The sequence below is a fragment of the Quercus robur genome, chromosome 4 (genome assembly GCF_932294415.1).
Source record: "Quercus robur chromosome 4, dhQueRobu3.1, whole genome shotgun sequence".
Taxonomy (NCBI): domain Eukaryota; kingdom Viridiplantae; phylum Streptophyta; class Magnoliopsida; order Fagales; family Fagaceae; genus Quercus; species Quercus robur.
In genome coordinates this window covers 46,795,100-46,802,155 of record NC_065537.1, presented here as the reverse complement: position 1 = coordinate 46,802,155, position 7,056 = coordinate 46,795,100, and the positions used below count along the sequence as shown (strand labels likewise).

The 7,056-nt window shown below is 33.6% G+C and overlaps 1 pseudogene; it reads right to left on the bottom strand.

The window, feature by feature from the left end:
* Positions 1 to 2,072: 2,072 nt before the first annotated feature.
* LOC126721996 (exopolygalacturonase-like) lies at positions 2,073 to 5,313 on the bottom strand (annotated as a pseudogene).
* Positions 5,314 to 7,056: the final 1,743 nt, after the last annotated feature.

The window sequence follows — 7,056 nt, the reverse complement described above, 5'->3', positions numbered from 1 at the left end:
CGAATGCGAAAACATAATAAAATTTTGATGTCTACAGCAGCATCTGCAATAGCTAGCCGAAGCGAGGAGCTAAGTTTCCTAAACCAGCTACGTGTATGGGACCATCGTATAAGTATATAATGTATTGTAGCATCCTTTAATAGTAGACTTATTGAGTTGGGCTTAGTCTCGTAGTGTTTTTTACAGTTTGTGTTTTTGCCCAATAAAGTCTTTGTGTGGGTGTGTATATTCCTCACAACATTGAAAATGTTTCTCCATGAATAATGTCAAACTTGAATCTTGATTGCTTAACTATCCAATTAATATTTGATTAAATTGATTAAATTATTACTAAGTTGTTGTAAGGATCTAGCCTCGTTTCTTAATATTGTGTTAGAAGTGGCCCGTTGGTTGCTATTGCATTTTGCAAATTAAAGCTTTGTTATTTTCAATCACAATCATTAGTAGTAGCTGAGAAAATAGTTATGTTTGCCTTGGAATGATGTAACATTCATATTTACAATATATGATATAATAATAATAGATTTCAATAATATGTAAATAGTACGTAAGTAGTACTGTTTTTTTGGATATTAAAATAATATTATTTAAAATGTAAAGGGTGTACAAGAGATTATATCAATGGGGATACCATTATATTTAAAATATTTTTCTTATTTTTCAATTTTATTTATGTAAACTTTATGCATATGCACAGGCCTAGATATTTTTAATTTAGGTTTTTTTTAAAAGTAGTAGTTTTAATTTTATAATTTTATAGTTAATATTAGGAGGATTTGAACCGTGATTCCCTTAATAAATGACAGCATGTTATGTCATTGAACTACAAAATTAATGATAAAAGACAATAGTTAATGCAACAAACCATTTAGGTACTTGAAATCATTTAATTTTGCTGTCAATCATTTGTTAGATTATGCAGATTAATCATCCGAAATTGCTTCATTTTATGCTTTGTTTGTTTCGATGGAAAATATTGTGTAAAGATAGTTTTTCTTATTTTCTAGCGTTTGGTAGTATTAGACTAAATGATTCAAAGGAAAATGATCTTTAGTCAACATAAAAAGCAAAACTTATTTTAAGAATTGTTTTCCACTATTTTTTTTTTTGGAAAACAACTCTATCTCACAGCAAGGTGTAAAGATAGTTTTTCTTATTTTCTAGCGTTTGGTAGTATTAGACTAAATGATTCAAAGGAAAATGATCTTTAGTCAACATAAAAAGCAAAACTTATTTTAAGAATTGTTTTCCACTATTTTTTTTTTTGGAAAACAACTCTATCTCACAGCAAGCTAAATAAGGGAAGTTATGAGATTGTTTTCCAACTCATTTAAGGTTGCTACCAAACATAGGAAAACGAGATAGTTTTATGGAAAAGGTTTTTTTAAAAATGACTTATTTTCTAGAAAACATTATTGCTAAAATAAACAGAGCGTTAGTAAGAAAATTAAGTAAGTTTACTAAAATATTTATGTAATTGGTTTATTTCCTACCTTAATTTTTGCGTTGGTGGTATGATCAACTTCAATAATATGTGTTATATTTTTAAAAATAAAAGTGATTAAAATTTAGTTGTTATAGAAATCTATATTAAAAATATACAATATTTAGAGAAACAAATTTGAATATATGGTGCCCGTTTTGTGAGTTTTACATCTTATTGTCGTCGAAAAGTATGAGGGCAAGTTAATTTGGCATTAAAAATATGCATGAAGATGAATTGAATGTTACCATGACATGAACACAAGCATTTATTTGGTGAAGAATAAAAAAAAAAATTACAAAGAGTTTAATAACAATTTTTGTTTTATTCCAAAATATCCCAGCTACAGTAACAGAACAAATTCTATCTACAATAGCACTCCAGATCATAGTAGCTTTTAGTAAAAGCTTGAACTCAAACAACTCTAAAAATAACTATCCAACATTCCACAATTTCATTTAAATAAAAAGAAAGGGAACATGATAGACTAAAGTAAATGAAATTCTACTTAATATAGAACTCCTATAACCTATTTGCAAATAGTATTTCCTTATTCCGCATTAGTTACAAAAGCTTGGGAGACATTTTATTATTGTTTGGTGGTACAAGCAGGAGGATTCTGCTTGCCCGAAACGACGGGCTTGACATTAACACAAGTGGAAGTAGTAGATTCTCTAGCACCTTTGTATACGAGATCAATGTCAGCAACCACCACTCGTTGACATGGTACACCATTACTGCAAATAAGCTTCATAGCTTCCTTTGTTGAAGAAGTGCCTCTAATTTTCTTGAAGCTAACATTGCTGATCTTAACTTTCGAGGGAGACTGAAAGCGAAACAAACAAACAAAAACCCACCCAAGAATTTGATATTAGTATTTGTAATTTGATTTTCTTTTTTTAACTTTTAACATCAAAATGAGTGTATATATTTGTGATGTTCATAATAACCTTGTTTGAGCATTGACCATTTGGGCAGTAGCCTTGATCAATGAGGATAGGACTGGCAACATTGTTCATGATAATATTCTCGAAATGTATATCAGAAGCAGTTCCACGTGGGGAAGCAGGCCATGTTTTGATTCTAACACCATTCATTGTACTGCTAAGGGTGCCACCAATTACTCTAATTCCTGAAATTGGTTGTTCATTTTGGTACTTTCCAAGACTTCCAACACTGATACCATGGCCAGGTCCACAAGTTATTTGGTTAATAGTAACATCTTAGGTTCCATCACCAATGGAGATGCAATCGTCACCTGTTCCAACATTGGCATTGGTGATGGTGATGCTAGATGAATGTCCGATGTGGATTCCATCGGTGTTAGGTGAAAGTTCAAATAGTGTAAAAACACCCTTGAACTTTTAGACCCTCAATTTACAAATTAACCAATTCAAGCTTTATATCAAACAACTAGTGTGCGGAAAATGAACAAAAGCTATAAAACAGAATTGGTAAACAATCTAAGCCAAATTAAAATCACAACCCACAGCAGATAATAAAAGGCAAAGATAAAAGGGAAGGAAGATGCAAACACAAAGACAACACGCGATGTGTTATCGAAGAAGAAACCGAAGCCCTCGGCATAAAACTTCTCCGCCACCCTCCAAGCGGTAAACAATCCACTAGAAAATGTAGTTGGGATACGTGGATAGCAATAGACCCTCCAAGCCTAATCTACCCAGTGCACCAAAGCCCTCCAAGCTTCTTGCTCTAACGAGGTTACGCCGAACCTTTTTCATTTCTATCTTCCCGGATTCTGCTACTTGACCATAGCATCAACCAATGTAAATTGGTTCCTTCCTAACTGCTTCCCAGAACACCAAACAGCCCTCTCACAGTAATGGAAATGGTGAGAACAAGGTTTTGGTAAAATGTCTCTCAAGGATATGACAATGGAGAGGAAGAGAGTTGAGGAATTTGAAGGGACTCTTATGTATAGATTGTAGATAAATCAATCTTGTTTTACTCTAAGGTTTCTCTCTCAAAATTCTCTCTGGAAGCTCTCTTTCATTTGTGGGTATAAGGGGTATTTATACTGGGGTGAGAAGAGAATGTGAAACGTCAGGTTTTTCAAAACAGGGGTTGCTCGCGACTTGACTGAGTCGTGAGATCCAGTCGCGAGATAACCGTATGGCCAGTTGTCCTGTTTTGTCCTGTAGTGCTCCATCTAGCATGACTGTTCACCTTCTGGCATGCTTGGCACGTGTGCTGCATCTGGCGACTTGCAACCGCGAGTCACCCGCGAGATCAAGCCGCGAGTCTTTGTTTTCTTGCACACTCTTGAGCATTCAACACTCTATCCACTCACTACCCTTACAACAAAACCCACCTAAATACAGGATTACTAAATACTGAAATACAAGCAAATTTAGCACGGAATAAATCCAATAAGATGGTTGATTAAATTCAACCTTACATTAGGGCTATTTCCGGGTGCAGTGATGGTAACATGTTGGATTTGCAAGCTCTTACATCCGTAAACGTTTAAGTGGAAACATTTGCTATCCTTTGATTAAATGTCACGGACTATTGAATTTGTGACAAAATCGAACCTTATCTTCTGTTTAGGTTTAAAAGTTAGATAAATCAAAACACCAAATATGAACACCAGAGTTTCATTTAAAAATTCTCCTAAAAATATTTTCATTTAAATATATTATAGCAAAATGTTGACACTTCTTTGAATTACTATATTAAAAAAAATTACAAATATATATCAATGAATGTTGTTGGCACTACTTCAACAATATTATATAAAAAAAAAATAAAAAAATAAATAAAAAAAAACTCTTTCTAGACCGAACAATTTGTCACAAATTGATGTTATATGTGAGTATGATTGGTGATCTATCACTTTCACCTTTAACCACCACTTTTTCTCCTTTACACACAGTTGCACAAGTTAGGGTCATGGCACAAAAGTTGTGTCCATATTCCGTATATGGACTTTCTCATATATAAATTTTGAATTTTCTTTTTTGGTGAGTTGTGACACCTCACTATATAAAGCTTACGTCAAATTATTAATAATATGATAATATCCTTAACATCATTAGATGAATAAGTGCTTGAATTAGTATTTTGTGATGGTTAAAGTTCTTAAAGTTGTAGTGTCTGCTGTTTATATCTACATAAAAATAGTGGAAATTTAAATGCTAATTATTAAGATTGAAATCTTATAGTAGGAAGCATTTTGCAATTGTACTCTTGGTCACAATTATTTTTTTGCCATGCCGTTTGTCCTTTGCCATCAAAAACTCCACCACCTGACACAATGAGACTGTCGATACGTTGAAAAGAAACCCAAAAGTCTTTTCCCTTGAAGGAGGCAACGTCTGATGGGGCCTCTAGGGTGCCCTGAAGGTTAAACTCAATAGCACCTTTGCATGGACCTAACAAAGTCACTAGACCTAGTTTGTATGTCCCTGCTGAAATCACAACTTTACTTCCTGCTACTACGCACGCAGTTGTCCAAGCTTTCGTCAAAGCCTAATAAACACATTATGATAAATCAAAATCAATATATTACAATCATTTATCATGTTAATGCTTTATCATCTGGTCAAGACACCAAATAGTTTTTAGTGTAAGCATAGATTGAACCTAAGTTCTTTTATTTGAAATTAAAAGACTTTACAGGTTAAGTTAACTAGAACCCACTTTACATGTTAATTAGGTATAGTTAACTATGCTACACATATTTATACCTGGGTGATATCGGCATTAGGCTGTCCTCTATATGATTTAATGTCAAAGACTTGCACGACATTGGTGGATGCCAAAAACAATAGCAAGGAAATTGTTACAATGCTCAAATTCTCTCCCATTTATTGTTCTTTATTTCTCTACTATTAACAATTTGTTGTATGGTATGACGGTTTCCCTATTTGGTTTGAAGCTATTTATACTGCAGTACCTGAGCTCATCACCATTAAAGCCATCCAACTGATATTAACTAATTTTATGCATGGTTGTGAAGAAATCTCCTTTTTACACTTCAACTTCTATACTATTATTAGCTTTCATGCTTCCTCCTTCACTAATTAATTAATAGTTTATCGTTATAATCAAACCATTGATGAGCAGTTAAGAATTAATCAATTTTAGAGACCATGGAAGGATAAATTTTTAACAACTTTATGATTGAATTATGCTAATAACTCTAAAGGATTATAACATGTCTTTTTTTTGGTCCATTATTCTATAAGATAAGATTATTACTACTATATATAACCCTAACTTTTTAGCCTTAAATCGCAAGCTCTTAGCTACCTGAAATCTATTCATTTTCTCCTTGATGCAAATTGAATACTTGCCGTTAGAGAGGAAAAAGTTTAGAAAAATAACCACCTCCGAAAACTGTCCAAATTTAGTATAGGTAGCATGCCTGTCTTCAATGTAAAATAGGAAATAAAGAAAATACTATATAGGAGAAGCTGAACTCACCTTTTCAATTATTATATTTATCATCATTACTATAATTAGTTTACAAATCATTGTCAATTATTATATACTAGCCAGTAACCCATGCAATGCACAAAAAAGTTAGACATAACCCTCTTTGTCTAAATAAGAAATGATAGTTTTTAGACCCCTTAAACAATTGATTAAACCTAGGTAATTAGCCAAGTTGTTACTTAGTCCAATTAAACAAGTCTAGGTTATCACAATAATAAAGATCAAATCATGCAAAGCAGCGGAAAATAAATCACACGATATGATCACCTAGGAAACCAAACCGATAAAAACCTGGGGAGGATTTGACCTAGCTATCCTCAAGGTAAACCAGAATCCACTATCTTGAAAGAATCGAAGTTCATACAAAAGGACTTACAAGCACCCCCGCTTGACTTCCTAATGCTACCAACCAGTAGAACTTACTGACACGACCACGTGCAAGCTCCGAATCCATCGACTCCTTCTTTCTTGGATTCCCACCAGCTACAAGCACCCCCGCTTGTGTATTCTTTAAGCTTTAATGGCAGCAACTGTTTTGATCATCAAGGTGTAGAGAATATCTCCTCCTTGAAAACTCTAAGTTTGTGTAAAGGAAAGCTCCTCTAGATCTCACAAGAGATTTACACAAACCGCAATATGAGCAACACTAAAACGTGACTAGGGTTTGCCTTTTATACTTAGGACAAATAAGAAACCCTAAAAACGTTTTAAAACAACAAGGGCTGAGTTGGAAAATTCTGCAGAAAAGCAATCTGCCCGAGCTTCGATCGGTCGAGCCTAAGCTTCGATCGATCGAGCCAGGCCAAAAGCCACAGTGCTTTCTGCTTTACACTCGATTCCAACTTTACATTGACATACAACTTTGAGCTAGCTTTAAACACTTCTAAACACATTGTTTTGATCATGGTTTGCCAACAATACAAATTAGAGTTCTAAATGCATAAAGTCCTACACTTTAGAACCTAAAAAACTCCCCCTTTGGCAATCCATGACAAAACACAACGTAGAAACTCAAAGTTTACAAAATGAAAAGCCCTTTACAAAATAATGCTCATAAACCAAATTCAATCCTAACTACTATCCATCAGTTGCAAGTGTAGACAGCAGCTCAA